The 20580-nt window shown below is 41.8% G+C and overlaps 1 pseudogene; it reads right to left on the bottom strand.

Moving 5' to 3' along the window:
• Positions 1 to 3298: 3298 nt before the first annotated feature.
• LOC147602620 (uncharacterized) lies at positions 3299 to 3957 on the bottom strand (annotated as a pseudogene).
• Between the last annotated feature and the right edge of the window lie 16623 nt (positions 3958 to 20580).

The raw sequence follows: 20580 nt of genomic DNA, 5'->3' as shown, positions 1-20580 counted from the left end.
ACTCCAAAAAGAAGGTGGTGGGGGACTTGGGGGAAGATGACGACAACGACAATAAGAAAAGCAAGTGGCAAGACTTTTGGGTTGACCAACTCATTCATGTCAGGGGGGGCATGAGTGAGGAGTTCAACAATCCTGGGAAACAAGGGGTCAACTTGTGGGCAAAGGTGGCCACAAAGCTAGCCGGCATTTACCCTGATTTCAATAAGGATAGTGAAAGTTGTCGCAAGAAGTGGCAAGCGGTGCTAGTAAAATATAGAGTGGACAAAGCTCACAACTCGGTATCTGGCAATGACAGGAGGCACACATGTAGATGGTTCGATGTGGTGGATGAGTATTACCACGATAGAGCCACGGTCACTCCTCTTAGCCACGCTTCTTCATCAACAATGGATGATGCTACTTTCCCCGGCGGTGACAAGGATGAAGTGACTATAGCACTAGATGACGAGAAGCCACAAGCACCCATGTCCTCAAGTCGTCGAGTGACTCCCAAGTATGAGGAATCTTTGGCCACAATGGCCGATACTGGGAAACATCTATTGGACCATCTCAAGGAGACCTCTAGCCAAAATGTTGCCTTGGAGAGGGAGCGGCTGAAGATATTGGCAGGATTGCATGCCACAATGAGTGAATTCCTTAAGGAAGGAAGGGGGGGCAACAAGTAGCCTTGGCGGAGGAAATTCTTGTTATTATTATTGTATGAGTTTATAAAGTTTGGGATCTCGACATTGCTTTGTTCCTATGCGTTGTATGGATTTATGAATGTTTCTAAGCTCCTAAGAAGCCATATAAGCTGAGAATTTAATATGTATCAACTTGTTTTGGATTTGCAGGTGACAATGGGCATGTCCAAAGACATTGCACTCTATTGTGCGTGGTTGTGTTCTATAGCGATCTATGAATTGCTTAAAGAACCAAGCATGCACAATGATGAGTGCATAGTGCAGACTTGGTTGCATGTTACCGAATGCATGGCACGATCTGTGAGGTTGAGGAAGATTGCGAACCGTAGGAGGGGTCATGAACACAGACAAGCGTGGGCATATCCACGGCCTCAAGGCTTTGTAAAATGCTATCTCCTAAGTGCTTATAGTGCTACCATGTTCAAGCGGCGTCTTAGGGTTAGCAAAGAAACCTTTCATTACCTTTGTGGGAGTCTAGCACCATTCATGCAAAAGAAAACCACAAACTTCCGTGTGCCTGTGTCTATTCAAGATAGGGTAGCCATTGCTCTAAGCAGACTTGCTACAGATGGACTACTGGGCCTTGGTGACACCTATGGTTGCGCTAAGAGCACATGTTGTGAAATAATCCTTGCATTTTCCAAGGCAATTGTGAAATCGGGTCTCCGGAATATGTACATAAGATGGCCTTCAAGATCTCGGCTAGCAACTTTAGCACGAGAGTTTGAGGCACTTAGGGGAATTCCCTACGTCGTTGGTGCGATAGATGGTTCTCACATCCCCATCATTGCACCCCGTGACAACCATGTTGACTACTTCAATCGGAAAGGGTTCCACTCTATTTTGCTACAACTAACAGTAGCCGCCAATTGCTCAGTATGGAATTATGATGTCGGTTGGGCCGGATCAGCGCATGACTCCTTGAACTTCTCCAGAAGTGATATAGGGCAAGCATGTGCAAGGGGCGAGCTGGGTAACTATTGTTTGGTTGGCGACTGTGCTTACCCCGCACGGCCATACATGTTAGTGCCTTTCAAAGGACAAAAGGAAGGGTTGACACGTCTAAAGTACCATTGGAATTTCATTCAATCGAGCACAAGGATGCCAGTTGAGAGAGCGTTTGGTATGCTCAAGGCAAGGTTTCGCATCTTGCTAAAAAGATGTGACATGAATCTACGTCATGTCCCAGATCTTCTTGCGGCTTGTCTTGTGCTACACAACATTTGTATCCAACATGGAGAGTCTTTTGATATGGAGTGGGTACGTGAGGCGGAAGCAGAATTGTCAGCATGCTCTGGACGTGTAGAAGAGGATCGAAGAGCAATAGCTACCTCCATGAGGGAGCTTCAAGCAATACGTGAAGTTGACATAGAGGATGCAATGGAGCGCGCTCAAGGAGGCAATGAAGGGGGTGCGAGTGACCTTGGAGTTGGCTCGGAGCGGCAAGATAGTCTTGCCGGAACAATGTATAGAGAGCAAGCAAGGATGAATGTCCTACAAGTTTTTGGAAGGGCGGCTTTAGAGGAGCTGGACTCACCTACCAACTCCGATTAAGCCTTTGTAATACAAGTCTTTTGTCTGGCTTATTGTGGTTTGTAGTGTGGCTTCTTTATTTTTGTAGTTACACTATGCTTTGTGGACATAATATAGCTTTGTTCTATGGTTTTTGGTATGGTGTTTACTCTTTCTTCCGCCGCCCACCCCAGTGTTCACAGTGGGCGGCGGAAGAAGTCAGGCTCCCTTTTACTTCCCCCTCCCTATGTGAACACTTGGACGGCGGAAGTGTGCATTTTGTAAGAGTTCCACCTGGAAAAGTGTGTTTGAGAGTATGTTTTCCGCCGCTCCAATGTGAACCCGCCCTAAGATTTTTCTTTTCTCTCTTCTCCTTGTGCCTTGGTTGTCCATGGTTAATATGTAATAGATGTGTGTGTATATATGCATTTATCTATGTATGTATAGGTATGTATACTCTCTCTCTTACACATGCACATAATATATAATATTAGAAGATATATATGTGTGTGTGGAGAGGTGGGAAATTTGTTTTCTAATGTATTATTATTATACAAAAGAAACTCATTTAATGAGCTAATGACTTGATGTAACAATTAATTGTGAGCCCCAATACATCTAGACGTGTGGAAAGAAACCCCAAAAATTGTTGTCTCTTCTCTTTTCTCTTTTTCAAAATTCTCCCTCTCCTTGCTCCACGTAAAGGGGTAGGCAGACTTGTGGTTAATATGTAATAGATTTATGTGTGTATTTTTAACTTGTGAATTAAGCTAGTGTGCGTAGTGAGACTCCTAATTGGACATGATGTCTGTGTTATGCTTATTTGAATTGGGCTATGTAATAGATTTATGTGTGTATTTTTAACTTGTGAATTAAGCTAGTGTGCGTAGTGAGACTCCTAATTGGACATGATGTATGTGTTATGCTTATTTGAATTGGGCTAGTGTGCACATTCTATCCTCTCATAGGGCAATGTGAACATAGTAATTCTACTTTAGATCATTATGTTTTCTACATGCTCTTTCCCCTTAGGCTACCCATATCTAGCTTTGTGTAAGTCTCTGAAAATCTAACACAAATAATTTCTATTTTCAAATACGATACTAACTTATCTTCAAACAAACAAAAAGAACCATGTTTTTTTTTCAAACATGGTACTTGTTTCTTTGTAGCGTCTAATTATTGCAGATTTTCCACAAAAAAAAAGGACTACAATTTGTCTAGCCCAAAGAGTGTCCCATGCCAACTTGGGAGCAATCCCCTTCCTTGCGTGCACTACGTCATAACCCATGCAACCAGAAAACATAAGTGTCTTGAATTCTCTTCCATTGTCATCAACTGTCACATCTACTGTGAGGTAGCCACCAGGAGGTATGTCAGAAGTGTCTATGACCAGAAACTCCAATTTTGGGCCTCGATGAGGAACATAAAATCTGTTTGCCTGCCATTTTCCTTCTCCACTGAACACACAGAAAGTTGTAATCCATCCACTAAGATAGGGAGGGCCAGACCCATTACTAGTTTAGTGGTAGATTTTGGTCCATAACTTCAAGTCAATGACTCCTCTACTAGTCTATATCAGTTAGGTTGTGATCTTCTTGAGTATGGAACCCCACATAGAGCAGATTTCCCCAAAGCTCTATAGCTTTTCAGCATGGTGATGGATCTCTTCCTAGTCCTCTACAAATCCTGCAAGGGTGACTTGAGGGATCCCACAGAGCAAACAGTACTTGTAGCTGAAGTATTGTTTCATGGTTGCCATGAGGGCCACACTCCCAACAATAGTGTCATTGTGGGTGGTGGTGGAAAAGTGGGGAAGGACCCAATCACAGAGGCTAGGGTCCTTTAGGTTTCCCTTGAGCTCCGTGCCCACGTTGTGTGCAAAGAAGCCATAATCAGCATTCTCCTTCCTGCATGTGTGGTCTGCAAAAATAGACCTCATGGCCTCTATGTAGTTGACGTGGATGATGATGACATGCAACCTTGAACATTACCCCCTGGAAGACATGGTAGAGTCTCTCACACTGAAGCCCCTCGCCCTAATTCTACTGAATACAAATCCTAGATCTACACTGAAGACCCTAGTTTCCCCGGAGAAGAGAACGATGAAAATAACGCGTATTTAATAGAAACCCCTCGATTCAACAAGATGATGATGATGGGAAAAGAAAAAAACCTTAACAAAAAACCACAGGACCTCGCTCACATTCAAGAAACTCGAATACATACATACTAAAAGTTGGGAGAGTTAGAGGGAAGAGAGAGCATTGAGCGTCTCGAAGAGCAAACGTTTTGAATTTTTTTTGGAGACTCATTGGAATAGTTAGCCAACCAATTGCTTCACATTCCAGGATTTCTCTTTTCTCTCCTCTCCTTGTGCCTTGGTTGTCCATGGTTAATATATAATAGATATATATACATATATCTATATATGTATACATATATATACATATATATGTGTGTGTGTATGTGTGTATAGGCTAAACAATAAAGCAAAGGAAGAGGAGAGAGAGAGAGAGAGAGAGAGAGAGAGAGAGAGAGAGAGAGAGAGAGAGAGAGAGAGAGAGAGAGAGAGAGAGGAGGAGGAGGAGGTTAAGTGAGATAAAGAGGGAGAAAAAAGAGTAAAAAGGAAGAAACTTCTAACATGTTTTTTTAATATGATTTAAGAAACATTGCTTGCAACTCTTCAACCATTACCACCACTTCACAAGGTAGGTCAATAGGCACTCGAAATGTTGCTTCGGGAGCCATTAATTAATGTATTAATGAAGTGGTTTAGGAAATGTAGAACAACCCTTTATACTACTGCCTATAAATCTTCCATTTATAACATATATCTCTTTTTTCTAGCATGCTCAACACGTTTCTCTCCTCTCCCAATCTCTCTCTTGTGCAATATGGGGCAAGGACTCTTTTTGTCTCTCTTGCGCAATATGGGGCAAGGACCCTTTTCATCTCTCCTCCACTCTCTCTCTATCTCTACCCCTCTCCCTATCTCTCTACTGTCAGTGTTTCTTATGTAGGTCTCTTGTTGAAAATAGGGATTCTTTCCAACCCAACTCTCTCTCTCTCTCTCTCTCTCTCTCTCTCTCAATCTCTTTACTAATCTACACAAAGGATAAAGAAGGGAGGACCTGTGAGCTCCTGCTCGACCTTACCTTTTTCTCCACCTCTCTCTCTCTTTTGCATGTTTGCTACTCTACGCAGAGATAAGCTTTCTCTCTCTTTGCTCTCTTAAGCCCACTCATAGGCTAGATTTTTGTCTTTGTTCATATCTTAGCACATAGGATGGCATGGGGCGTAGAAGAGAGTGAGGTAAAGTACCCAAGAAGGGGGGGCATGGTGAAAGGCTGGTGAGTGGGCATGAGGTAAGGGGGCCATGGTGAAAGACTGATGAGGGTGTGAGGCATGGAGGCACCTAGATTCATGGAGAAAAAGGTTGAGATAATAATGCTAAACTAATGCTTTTTATCTTCTAAGTTTATATTAATTAGAGTCTGGTTGCTTTAAGGAAGGTCATCACACCATAGTTGATATTGTATGTTGGACAATGTGCACCAACTTAGTTGTTGAATGCATACAGAAATGTACATCATATGTTGTACAATGTGCACCAACTTAGTTGTTGAATGCGTACAGAAATGTACATCATATGTTGTACAATGTGCACCAACTTAGTTGTTGAATGCGTACAGAAATGGACATCGTATGTTGTCATTGAAAAACTTGAAGAATAAAAATTAGCCAACATTATAATTTGGGAGATTATCATGAAAAAGATGACATTAACACTGCCAAATGATTTGCAAGGGATGGGAAGCCACATCAATCCTAGATGGTGGGGTAGCGATACTTACCAAGCAATGCTTGGAGAAATGGAGTAGGACCTCCGGGAGGAACTAACCTTATTGTCAAAATGGCTAATGATATTGGCTAATAATGTTGTTTACAAAGCTAATGGGAATACTTCGTGAATTTAAAATCATGCTTTTCTCTTTTATGTGTCGTTACACGTACATTTGCAGGTGGCTATGAAATCACTAGTGCATTATCTTTTTTTGCAACATCTTTTTTGCACCATGAGCAAAACTCTTGCAAATTTTTAGTTTTTTCTATTTTTTCCATGTAACCAAACCAGCCCATACATCATCATCATCAAGACTCTCCCACTAATTTGGTGATTTGATTTAACAAAAGCCTTAATCTTTACTAAACCTTAAACACCACACTATTTTTTTTGAGTTTTGCTACCTTTCACTGCAACAACTCGTACCCTTTGTTTACACAAATTTTAGCCTAGTAATCACTCTAAAACTTTATTTTTTCATAGTAGTTCTCCTCATCCATAATTATGTCAGAATATTTTGATTCCAATGTTGTTGTAGCATTATATGGCAGTGATGTGTGTGAACACACTTAAGACCATCGGGGCACTTTTTCCTCACCAAGAGGTTTTTTCCCCCATGCGTATGTACACCCTCTTATCTACTCATTTTGGGGTGTGTACTTATCTTTGGTATTTGGCACACATTTGTTCATTCTAATTTAGTGAGTTTGTGTGCTCTCAAGCTTCTCTATCTTGTGTATGTGAATTGTTGCCCCGAATTCCAACAATTGGTATCAGAGCTACCTTCCTTGACACTTGATCTAGTAGTCTGCCTCCTCCCACACGACCCTGTTTTTCTATCTCCGATTGAGATACCCTCTTAGGAGAAGAAGGTATATACTATAGTGTGATGTATACAAAGTATACATCACACTACGTATACAAAGTATACAAATTTTCCAGGGTCCGTGGTGCACATCGAGCGTGTTTCGAGCACGTTTTGGGCACCGCAAGGTTTTTACAGACATTCTAGAGAGGCGTCATTTTGGGTTGGTTTTGCTCGATTTCGAGTGTTTGGGTTGTGCAGCGGCAAAGATTTGGTGTACAACAGCATCTACAGTGTCTTCCATAACATCGACCATCATGCTTTCGCCAGTAACATCTATTCTCTACTCTGTGTTATTTTTCATACACTTTGCAAGTGATTCAGCCAGTTGGTAGCCATCAAGGTTTAATTGAGTACTTGCAGTGTGTTGAAAGATTTTGCAACTGGTAGACAATCATGGCTGGCAGTAGTGATGTATTCAACATGTTGTTTGCTAACGACAAACTTGATTGGACTAACTACCCATTGTGGTCCTATATGATAAGGGTTGCTAAAGACCTTTGGAATATGGTCACTAGTAGTGAAACTCGTCTTGCTTCAACACTACTAGTGCAACCAGGAGCTGTAGGTACATCTAAAGTAGAATCTGATATAGATGTGGCTCCTCCACATGCACCACCAGTACCTCCCACTGCTGCTCAAACGAGATGGGATGGAAGAGATGCACAGACACATGCATTGCTTGCACTTTCTGTGAAGCGAAGCATTATTCCTCATATTCAGTCATGTAAGACTTCAAAACAGGCATGGGATGTACTTGCTACATTATACCAGATGTGCAATGAAGCACATGTTGCATATCTGTGCAAACAGTTGGAGTCTGAGCACATGAATAAGGGAGACTCAATGGATAGTTTCTTGACCAAGATCTAAGATTCTAAGGAGCAACTCGCTAGTGTGGATGAGATATATCCTGATAGTACATTGGTGCCCACAGTTCTCAATGCATTACCGGATTCTTATCATAGTTTTGACTCTACCCTTAGACTCATGATGAAGGGAAATCCAAATGCCCTTACATTTGATGACCTGGTTTCAGTACTCTTGTAAGAAGAGCAGTCTAGGCAAAACTGATCTGTTATGTGAGTTGGTGGACCAAGCTTTTGTTTGCCAGTCAAAAAGGCAAAGGTAAAGCTTCTTCACATGGTGGCTATAAGTCAAAATCAAAATCCTCAAGTAAAGATGCAGAGAAAGAAGGTGATAAGCCTAAAAATGAGGGCAAGTATCACTATTGCAAGAAACCAAGGCACTACATAAATGAGTGCAGCCACCATAAGATGCCTGAGCCACACACACTCAATTGTAGCTGTAAAAAATGCCCTGTACTCAGTTAGAAGTGGCTACTGTAGGCTGCTTCTTGTTGAGCCATGATATACATGAATCACGAAGGTAAAAGCAAAACCCACTAGTGGACACTCGTGTGTCATAACATCCAGCCCAATTTGAATATCTAAAAGCATGCAGCTGTGACTCACCCCCCTTTGGATAAAACAATCCAAAATATTGAGTGCCCTGTAAATAGCGAAAAACCCGCTTAACAGCTTGCCAATGCTTCGTACTTGGGCTATGCATAAATCTGCTCAACTATGAGACCGCATACATACAAAGAAGGGATCCAATAGACTGCTGATACAAACTAGCATCAAAAGAGTTTCCTCCTACATCTTGAAGACTAAGTCAATTACCTGTCTCCATAGGTGTATCCATAAGTTTACAGTCTTCAAGATTAAACCTCTTCAAGAGCTTTTGTATATATTTAGACTGTAGCATAACAATGCCATCATTGCGCTGCATAAACTGAATCCCCAAATAGTAATGCAAGGGCCCTAGTGTTTCATGCTCGCACTAAGCACATTGAGGTGCATTACCACTATGTCATGGAAAGACTCTCAGGAGAGATCAGCTTGGTCTATGTGCCTACACATGACAACATACCAGATTTATTCACAAAGGCTCTTCCTCGTGAAAAGTTTAAAGCTTTTCGTAAAGCTTTGGGCTTATTGCCTTTTCAGGATTGATCGGCCATACCCTGTACATGTTCACATCATCACTCCAGGGGGGGATTTGTAGCATTATATGGTAGTGATGTGTGTGAACACACTTAAGACCGCCGGGGTACTTTTTCCCTCACTAGAAGGTTTTTTCCCCCGTGCGTGTGTACACCCTCTTATCTACTCATTTTGGGGTGTGTACTTATCTTTGGTATCTGGCACATATTTGTTCATTCTAATCTAGTGAGTTTGTGTGCTCTCAAGCTTCTATATCTTGTGTGTGTTCATTGTTGCGACCATAACCCTAATTCCAATAGTTGTGAGCAAGAAATGGAGAGCAATAAAGAAGATGGATCCCTACTCAACCCTTCAAAAAGGTAACAAATCCTGAAAGAGGGAATGGGTTCATTCCTAAAGAAACAAGCTATTGGAAGAGCTCAAGGGCATGCTTGTCAAGACCTTCATCCTAATAGGGGAAAGGAGATCATTTATGGTGGCACACCATACTTCGTAGTTCTTTAACATCTTTAACAACCGAACGTGGAAGAAACTATGATAAGAATAGGGCTCAACCACGAGATTTAGACCATGCACTAAGATACTAACCTCTATAAAGGTGTATTGAATATGCTCCAACCTGTAACCCTGCCACAATTAATGGGACACAACTAAAGATCCAAAATGCCTTGCAGTTACCTTAAACCATAATGCCTTGCAGTTACCTTAAACCATAATGCCTAAAAATTTAAAGAGGGATAAGCTATTGCCTTATGCAAATCTCAAGCGCGAAAGCAATACGAGTTTGAATATGATGCTCATGCTACCTTATTTATTGGCCTCGACAAGAGTTTTGCAACAGTTTACCATATTCAAATATAGTAGATTGGAAAGCATGTAAGACACACCAAAACAAAGATATAAAACCTGTAAATACTTACCAATCCATACAACATGTAAGGCACACCAAAACAAAATACAAAACTTGCAAATACTTACCACCAAGGTTCTCTAACATGCCCTGGGCTAGCCAATGACAAAAATTGAGTGATTTTTCTAAGTGAAGAAGAAGAAGAAGCTAACAAGAGTGTGGAAAAGGATTAGAACACACTTAGCTTTGAAGGCCGATCATCTCAAGGAGTAGCCTTATCAAGTTCCTAAAGTTCAAAGGAGGCTCATTGAAACATCCCATCACATGGAGTCAATAAAGTAATCATGGAGTTAAGGAAGTAATGCGCTGACATGAGAAGAACATTAAGATTTTAGAGTTACTTAGTGTGAACACCCTCTAGAGGTGTAAACAACATTTATTAGGGTCTAGGTCAAAAGATGAGGCTTGATGCCTATAAAAGCATATACTTGGGAGATTCTTATTACAATAAGAATATCATTTGAGTTGTACAACATCTCTCTCTCTTGTGATCTATCAGAACTCTCTCTCTCTCTCTCTCTCTCTCTCTCTCTCTCTCTCTCTCTCTCTCTCTCTCTCTCTCTCTCCTAATATCATGGATTGAGCTTCCTCTGTCTCCTTGAACCCTCCTCTCTCCTACACTCACATCATGGAAATCTTCCACCCTCCATAGCTTGAGCTCCAGATCCAGTGGATATCAACATGGTATCAAAGTAGGTTTATATACTTCATGTTGTTTTTATTATTACTATGTTTTGAAATTTTTGTTTACATTTTAGGGTTTGATGTTGATCAACCATCTTCTACCCATATGTGCAACCACTTGTGTGTACTAATTGACCACCTTCTACTTGCATTTTCTAGATACATTATTTGTAAGAATGCTCCTATCTGCCTACGTTTTCTGAAATGAATCATTATTGCTGCATTCTAAACTATGTTGCTACTACCCACTTGAGATCTCACTATCATAGCTACAATATGGGAGTTACTATTCATGCTATGTTTTTTCTAAACTTTGGTGATTGTCCAAGCATGCTTGCCACTTGATCATCTACACCTATTTGTTTTTTCGTTGAGTTCCATCTCTCCTCTCACTAGCCACCATCTCCAACAGCTCACCTTTATGGTGGCAACAGAGATATAATGACTTGAAGTTCAACACTCTATGAGCATCTTTGATAGGAGCCGCGTATTTGTATTTGTATCAGCCCATACATCTATGTTGGCACACTTCCACTTGTGCTCATCCCGCCACTTGCAAGTGCACCTACATCTTTCTATGTAGTAACAGCTCCTTGTCCATGTGTGTCTCCAATGCTCTAGCGTGAGCCACCTCTTATGCAGCATGTGTTGCCACAATCATCCTCTTCGAGCTCCCACTCATGGCTTCCCCTTGTTTCATATGTTCCCATCAATAAAGCAAACATCAAATTGGGGATTTCTCAAAAATAAGGGGAAGTATCATTTAATCAATGCTCCTAGTCATAAAAATTTGGGGCTTTTTTTGAAAATGGAGATAGTTATCAAATCGAAGCTCTTGCATTCTCCAAAATTTGGGGATTTTTTTGAAAATGGAGACAATTATCAAATTAAAGCTCTTTCATCCTCCAACATTTGGGGCCTTTTTAATCTGGAGTGCCTTGCATCAAATTGGGGCTACTACATTAATGAAGATCTAGGGTTTTACCTTTTTAGCTCTTAGCTTGTGCTATCTCCTTGTCCATGTGTGTCTCCATCGACGCTCTAGTCGTGTGCAGCATATCTGATCCCACAATCATCATCTTCGAGCTTTGACTCACGGCTTCCCCTTTGTGCTATTTGTTCCCATCAACAAATCAAACAACAAATTGGAAATTTCTCAAAAATCAGGTGTAGTATCATTTAATTAATGCTCACATACTCATAAAAATTTGGGGCTTTTTTTAAAAATGGAGATAGTTATCAAATCAAAGATACTGGAGATAATTATCAAATTGAAGCTCCTACATCCTCCAAAATTTGGGCTTTTTCAATCTTGAGCTTCTTGCATCAAATTGGGGATACTATATCAAAAAGATCTGGGGTTTTACCTTTTTAGCTCTTAGCTTGTGCCATTTGAGGTCCTCTACCTTGGCTCCCAAGCCTAAAAAGACAATCCATCACTTAGCACAAGTGACATTAGCCTAGCAACAACATCAAAAGAAGATCTACATAACATTTACACCAACATGGGGAGCTTTTGGGTGAAAGCAAGGGTTGGTGGTACAAGAAAAGGGCCAATTTTTTTTCCACCTTTTTGGTACTTTGGGGGGGGGGGGATTTGAGGGTAAAAGGTTTGTATTTAGGAACTATTTTTAAGATCTTTGAGAATCTTTTGTGCAGTACCACCCCGTGAGAGTAGTGGTGTCATTAGTGGTGGTAGTGGTTTCAATTTTTTATGGTTTCAATTTTTTATTGTTTTTGCTCATTTCTGTTTGAACTAAGCAGGCGTCGTCTGGTCGCACCATCTCTCTCTCTCTCTCTCTCTCTCTCTCTCTCTCTCTCTCCCCGCATTCGATTGTAGAAGAGCTGCTCTGCTCTAGAGCAGTCGTCTAGCCATGAGGACCCCAAAGGCCAAGGGAGCTGCTGCTAAGCAGAGCGTCACCTTCAACATGCAAACCGAAAGCGAAGGCAAAGGAGGGCATGGTGCCTCCTGGCAGCAGCAACAAGAAGGGTGCTTCCACCACACCCCCCCAACAAACAAAGCCGGAGCAAATAGCCGGTCCCAACACAAGGGCAAGTGCAAAACAGTGCAAGGTCGACTCCGAACGGACCTCACTCCTCTTCGACGACGATGAATCAAAATCTACCAGCAAGTCAAGACGTGGTACGCTATTCATTGGCATATGCATGTGCTAAGTAAATGGTGCATGTTAACTCCCTGCACTGACATTTGAAGTTAAATGAACAGTACTATATTTGGGAGCATCACCTTCAACATGCAAACCGAAAGCGAAGGCAAAGGAGGGCATGGTGCCTCCTGGCAGCAGCAACAAGAAGGGTGCTTCCACCACACCCCCCCAACAAACAAAGCCGGAGCACATAGCCAGTCCCAACACAAGGGCAAGTGCAAAACAGTGCAAGGTCGACTCCGAACGGACCTCACTCCTCTTCGACGACGACGAATCAAAATCTACCAGCAAGTCAAGACGTGGTATGCTATTCATTGGCATATGCATGTGCTAAGTAAATGGTGCATGTTCACTCCCTGCACTGACATTTGAAGTTAAATGAACAGTACTATATTTGGTACTTTGCAGTAGCAAATTTGATACTCTTTGAGTACCACAATTGGTTCTGTAGGGCATCACCTCACATTAGACACAATGTCGGGCACCACATTTAATCTATAGGAGTCAGCAATTCTCTGATTTGTTTTGAACACATTTTCGGTAAGAACAAAATGGAGGAGTACCCTCAACAAACCAGGTTCTGTTATTACAGGGCACAGGACCTGCATGAAGAGTACGGTCTCAGTCTTGAGGGCAAACTCTTCAAGGACTTGACTGATGAGGACATGCCACCTGACCAATGGTTAACTTTTTTCAAGTTCAAGTACCAAAAGAACAGCAAGATCTATTTAAACCATTTGCAACCACAACTGGTGGAAGACTGCAGACTTCTATTCTCCAAAGTTTATCAGGGGCCCCCTTCATGTGGTGAATTGACCAACAAATTTGCTACGTGCTACACTTTTGAGAAATGCCATGCAGCGAAAAAAGACCCAGCAGGGCATAAAGTAGCATGGGATCGGTTTGGGGAAGGAGTGTTGCAGATGATATCATCTAGGAGTGGCGGGCTTGAGCGTAAAATTGAGGCATGGAGGAGGCAAAATGCTTCCTCTCATGGCAGTGTCCTCTGCATTCAGATAAGAAGACCCGGATGACTCAAAGTGGTAGTAATATCTGCACAGAACCAGAGAATGCTGGCAGAGGGGTAATTGCTGACTACCTACCTGATTTAGAGGCATTGCTGCAAAGACTGGCAGACCCAGTGTCACATCCAGGATGGTCAAACCTCAGAAGCCTGAAGGCCTCTATTCAAGCAAACAAGGACCAGCTACTGGTATATGAAGGTAGAAAGGACGTGGCGAAGAGTTTGATGGAAGACATCGATACCCTGGAAGCACGCATTGTTCAGCTTCAGCAAAACAAATCCCTGTTCCGGATGAAGAGATCAGAGAGGTGGAGGCTGAGCTGGGAGTAAGTCGGTGCTTATTGCGCGACGACACGGGGTTTTCGAAAATATCCAAAAGCTCCAAGCGGAGGTTGAATAGCAGGAGGTATTGTATTTCTGGCCTATTGTATTGTGTTTGACTGTTGATAGTGTTTAATTTGCACATGGTTTGGCAATTTGGCATGTTTCACTTCTTGATTGGTTTATCTGCTGCCATTTTTTGTGGTTTTAGAACTTCTTGAACTATTTTGGTACTTTCTTTACTTGTTTTGGTATTTTTTATAACACTCGGTGTTGTGCTGCTGCCTTTCTTGGTACTTAATGGTGCTTCTTTATTTCATTTGGTACTCTATTGAACTATTTTTGTGCTGTTTTGGTACTTTCAAGTTACTGAGTTTAGTCTAATAGGGCACCTTTGGTTGTCTTGGATAATTGGTTGCACCCATGACTGGTACTTTTGGTGCTTTGCTATTCATTTGAAACTCTTCTGACCTATTATGATACTGGTTTGGTACTTTCTAGCTACAAGTTTTAGAGTCTTTAAGGTATTGCAGTTACATCTTGGGTTCAATGTTGGCACTAACTTTGGTACTTTTTGTGCTTCTTTGCTTCATGTGGTACTCTTTTGAAGTGTTTTGGTACTGAAGTTGAGCTTTTATTTGGTCTTATATGGTAGTGCTAAATATGTCTTGGGTGCTATCTAGGTATTATCTTTGGTATTTTTTGTTTTCTTTGATTCGTTTGGTACTTTTTGCACTATTTTGGTACTAGTTTGGAATTTCACTGTGACAAGTTTTTGGGTCTTTTGGGTATTTTTGGGAGTCGTGTGTTTTTGGTACTTAATTGTACCAAATTATTGCTGTTTGCAACTGTTTTGGCATAATTTACATGTTTTGGTACTGTTTAGTTACCTTTTGATACTTTTTTGATACTGATTTGTTAACCTTTTGGTACTGTTTTGGTTTGTCATTGGTTTGTCTTGGTACTGTTTTGTTACCTATTTTGGTACTATTTTGCTACTTTTTGGTTTTGTTTTGGTACTGTTTTGTTTCCTATTTGGTGCTATTTTGCTACTGTTCGTTACTATTTTGGTACTGATTTGCTACCTTTTGAGCACTGTCTGTAACCTATTTGGTACTATTTTAGTACTATTTGGTACTATTCTCCTACTATTTGATATTATTTTGGTACTGCTTTGCTACATTTTTGGTATTGTTTTGGTAGTTTTTGGTACTTCATGTACCAATTTTGTGTTGTTTAAAACTATTTTGGTACAATTCAACCTTTTTTAGTACTGTTCTGGTAGTTTTCGGTACTTCATGTACCAATTTAGTGTTGTTTAAAACTATTTTGGTACAATCCGACCCTTTTTAGTACTGTTTTTATTCTGCTTGGGTTTGGCTTGGGAGTTGTTGAAACTTCATTGTACCCATTTAGTGCTGTTTAGAACTGTTATGGTACAGTTTACCTATTTTGGTACCTATTCTGGTTCAGTTTTTGTACTGCTTGTGTACTTCCTTGCTAATTGTTTGTTTTGGTGGATAAGTAGATAGAGTATGTCTGTTTTGCAGATGGAGTATGTGAAGCTCCACAATGAATGCTTGGAGACCCAAGACCATCAAGAATTTGTACATAAGTTGTGTGCTGATGTGAAGAGGGGGATGAAATATACATTGACTCCAAGGCCTCATGTTGTGGACCCTGCCAACACAATTCATGTGTTTGGTACTTGTGTTGCCTGTGGGGAGGCTTTGGAGGCTTCTTACGTGGTTGGTACCTTCATGCTTCCCTGCAGGCATCAGTACCATCCATTGTGTTTTGCAGCTATGTTGAGAACAAGAGATATGTGCGTGAAGGCACGTTGCAACACCGCAATCCCTTCGGAGGCAAAGGCCTGGGTGTCAGGGAGGTCATTATTGAAGAGTAAGTGGGGTGTTTGTGTTGGACACTGTATGTTTATATTGTTTGAACTCATGATCTAATCTTGTCTTTCATCTTTGTTTGAACAAGAGATATGTGCGTGAAGGCACGTTGCAACACCGCAATCCCTTCGGCGGAGGCAAAGGCCTGGGTGTCAGGGAGGTCATTATTGAAGAGTAAGTGGGGTGTTTGTGTTGGACACTGTATGTTTATATTGTTTGAACTGATGATCTAATCTTGTCTTTCATCTTTGTGCATATATAGGTAGAGAATCTTTCGGTGCGGACACCCATGACACCACCCCAAAGGATAGGAAGGATCTCCCTGGTCACAGTAAGTCAGATGCCACTTACATGTTTAAAGAAGATCCTTACAAGTCAGTGCAGAAAATACTGCAAGACCTTGATGCCAACACAAGGGAAGGGAAAGGGGCTGAGCCTGCTGCTGTAGACTCAACCATGGGGGAAGATCGACTAAAAGCGGAGAGAGAGACAAAGACGAAAAGGGACCGGAGGAGAAAGAATAGGGGGGAAGTGATCTGATTGAGGAGGGTGCTGAGCAAGAGACTGACCAAGGCGAGAAGAACAATGAAGAGATGCCGGCTGCTGTTGAGGAGGTGACAGTTGAAGTTCTCTCAGAGGCAGAGGTTTTGGCTATGGCATCAACATCTGCAAAGGACAAGGCAGGTAGAAAGAGGAGGAAGAATGGAAATAGGGCAGCGGAAGCTACTCAAAGTGCACAGGAGGCTGCAGGTGCAGAGGAGCCCAAAGACACTGAGGAGGCTAAAAGCAATGAGGAGGCCAGAGCGGCGGGGGAAGCTACTGAAAGTGCTGAGGAGGCTAAAGGTGCAGAGGGGGATGAAGGTGTAGAGGAGGCTAAAAGCGCGGAGGCCAAAGAGGCGGGGGAAGCTACTGAAAGTGCAGAGCAGGTTAAAGGTGCAGAGGAGGGTGAAGGTGTAGAGTTGCCTAAAGGCACGGAGGATACAAAAGGTGTGGGGAAGGATAGAGCTGCAGAGGAGACACTTGAAGCAACGCCCTTAGAAACAGGTGATAGCAACCCTCTTCGAGCTCTTCGCTATGAAATGTAGAAAGCGCCCCGTTGGTGGTGGTCTCAAGCCGCAAGGCTGCAAAAATTAGCTGATGTTACAGCATTTTGTACTTGCTTCTGGACTAATTTGAAATACCAGCCCATTTTGCTTTTGTCGATGCGTTTTGTGTCATGCCGCTCTACTCTTGAAAGGTGTCAATGTGTTTGTAAACTGTCATGTCCTACTGTCACTGTTTTGTAACCTTTTATTGGTGCCCAATGTCTAACTTTGCTTTTGCAAAAAGGCTGTGTTCTTCTACTCATATAGTTTAGTGGTACTACAACAGGGGACCATTGGTGGCTACATGAACAACCACCGGATACATCAATGCCGATACATGTAATGGCAAGCAATAGGCGCCTTGTTGTTTTGGATGTCAATGGAGTGTTACTAAAGGATTATGTTGAAGCACCCAAGGATTTGTGGCAGCTCCCGTTCCCAGATGGAGTTAGGCCCCGAGGTGTGCAAGTGTCTCAATACAAATATTGTGTCATCAGACCTGGTGTACACAATTTTATAATGTTTGGTACTTTGGGTATTTGGTACTTTGGTACTGTGTTGTACCAAGTTTGGTACCTTTTCACTGTTATGTACTGTTTGTTAGCTTTGGTACTCTTATTTGTGCTGCTATTCTAATTGCTTGGTTTACCTGTTTTACAGATATTTTTGACCAGTCTCATTGTGAGAGAGGTGGGCTACCAAACTCAGAGATGTGCCAGTCCTTGCGAAGGAGTTCGGTAACAAGCCTATTTTTCTGAAGCTCCTAAGAAAAGTGTGGCGCAAGTATCCGCAATTCAATGAAACGAACACCCTCCTTGTGGACGACACGAGATACAAGTCCTTGAAGAATGATTACGACTCGTGCTGCTGCATCCGGTCATATGAGCCTAAGTATTATGACCCCGACAAGCCGAAGTATCTTATGGATGTCATTTTCCCATGGATCTCTGGGTGGCTAGCTGATAAGTTCCCCACTGCTTTACAGCCACCGAAATCCCTTGTTTGATGTTGAGGATGACATTTCCTCATTCGTTGTCAACTACTTTGTATCTATGGAGGGGTATTCGTACCGCTTTGACCCCCTGATGTGTAAAAGATTCTGTATGCTTGTACATTGCCTTTGGCATTTAATGATAATTATCTTTTTGTACATGTACTTTTTTTGGCTACTGCTTTGTACTTTTCTGTTACTATTTGGTGAAAACAAAAAGGAACAGTACCAAAATTTGGTACTGCAAAAACACAGCAGAGCTAAAAACAATAAAGCACAGTACCAAATTGATAACACAGTAATAGCATTAGACAGTACTGATCACAAGTAAGATTTTAATCAAGAGAATTAGACAGTACTGATCACAAGCAAGATTCTATTCAAGAGAATTACAACTATTGCCAGTGGTTAGAATTGTAGTTGGGGTAAACACTGTATGGCTCCCGTCCTGGTCACTTCCGTCGGGGAACCGTATGGCTCTAACAAGATGCGAGTAGATCATCACCGGTGGTGTCTTATCTAATAGGGTATAGGTATCAACTTTGCGCTCAACCTGGGCATAGTACAAGCCCTCAACTAGCAATCCACCTCTTACGATCTTGTTATGCCAAAGGTCCTTCAGTACTCTTGGTGCTACATAAACGGTTTTTGTGCACTTAAGAAGGTAGAAGTCCTCCTTCTCCTCGGCTGCGTTCACTGCAAAGTTATCCCCAAAATGGACAATAATTGGCTCAACACCTCAGGGTCTCCTTCATACATAGGCATGCTTAAATCCTCACTCACATGGGAGGAAAACAAATCATTGTAGTTCTCCTCATCATCGTCGTCCTCATCACTATTTGTAGGTTGTACTGACTCTGTCAATGGCTCAATGAAGACATATTTCCATTCTTCAATGTGTTGTTTATTATTGCATCTCCTCCACTGCCCATTCACACATGGATCACAGAAGCATGACAGCGTACGAAAACGCACATCACATGGATTGTGCGTTGAGTAGCCGTCAACACAATGGAATGAGCGAGAGCCTACAATTGGTTTACAGTCCCACAATGGAAAACATAGCACATCATTCGGTGAAACCAACTAGAACACCCTCCTTGTGCTGGCACTTCCACCTTCCGTTTTGTCGGCTGAAACCTCGCATTTAAAAAATTGACCACATCAGCCGCACACTTAATGGGCCAGCCATCGGGTTTTAGCTCTTCGTGCGTCAGGGTTCTCTTGATAATAGCACCTACACCATCATGCTCTCCTTTTCCATGCCCTAAAGCAAAGAAGTTATGCATCATAAGCAATCCTGTCAACTGATAATACCTGGCTACGAAATAGTGTGGTCTTCGTGCCTTGAACTGTGAAGCGGCACCATCTGACCATACCCAATGATAACGCAAACAGTGTCCTTACTGTTTCATCCAATTGTCATGCAGCATAAAACAATGCTGAACAAAGAGCGTGTCGTGGAGCTTATCATCTGATATGTAAAAATGCACAGTCTTCTCAATAGCTCCTACTGAATTTCTGATATAAGAGATGTGTACCAGTATTGTTACCTGTGTTGACCACCAATGCATGGACTGGATCTCATTTTGCACTTTAAAGCTGTAATTCTCTGCAAAATCAACAACAGATACCACAACATCTCTGGGAAACTTAAGCAAGCAGTCTTTGAATTGTTGGGCCTGCCACCTAAACATAAAGTTGTGCTTAACGAAGCTTTTTAGATGATCTGAAAAGAGATGAATGAAAGTTGCACTTTTCATCCTTTCCACGACCAAGTCCTTTCGCTTCTTCTCTTTTCCATCACCATTAACATGTCCAGTGCCCACATCCTGGAATATCTTAACAGTCACCTCCTTGCTATCTGTTGCAATCTCGGCTGGGCAGAATGACAACTTTCGTACACCGCAGCATCTCTTTGCATGATATTCACCCTCCTTAGGGCGAGGGCACAATATAAAATCCAGCAAGTTACTTATGTGTTGAAAAACAGCCTGGTTTGCAGAACATTGGCCTGCCTCACTACGTGTACCACAAATGGAGCATGTACATGGATGTTCTTTGCCGTGATGCCCAAACTTGTTCTGGCGCATTTGATTGAAAGCATCCTTGAAGTATACCATCTGGATATGGTAAATACAGCAGCAAGTATAGCGCTCTTTCAATCTTCGGACAAAAAAAGGCTTGAGTGTCTCAAAGGACCTAAGTGACAACTTCACCACAGGATACATGCTCTTGAATCTTTTGTAGAGCTCCACCTTTAAACAAAAAATGAACCACGTTAGAGCTCAGAATACTATCAAACAAGAGTAAAGCACCAAAGCTATTTATAGTACAAAATTTGGTACTGTAAACCACCAACTCATTCTAAAGTACCAAATTTGGAACTGTAGTGCCGGATAACAGACTATAGTGCCAAATTTGATGCAGAAAAGCACCATATTAGGCTCTATTTATTACCAGGCGGACCGTAGTACCCAATTGGATACTTTTCTACATTAAGCATGGTACCAAATTGGATCATAGTAACAAATTGGGTGCTTTTGTGAATACAAAAAAGCACCAAATTTAGTTCTATGT

The sequence above is a fragment of the Cibotium barometz genome, unplaced genomic scaffold (assembly GCF_041138505.1).
Source record: "Cibotium barometz isolate CiBa-2024 unplaced genomic scaffold, ASM4113850v1 ctg368, whole genome shotgun sequence".
Classification (NCBI taxonomy): Eukaryota; Viridiplantae; Streptophyta; class Polypodiopsida; order Cyatheales; family Cibotiaceae; genus Cibotium; species Cibotium barometz.
The sequence above is the reverse complement of the archived record's forward strand: the minus strand, read 5'-3'. Positions and strand labels throughout refer to the sequence as shown.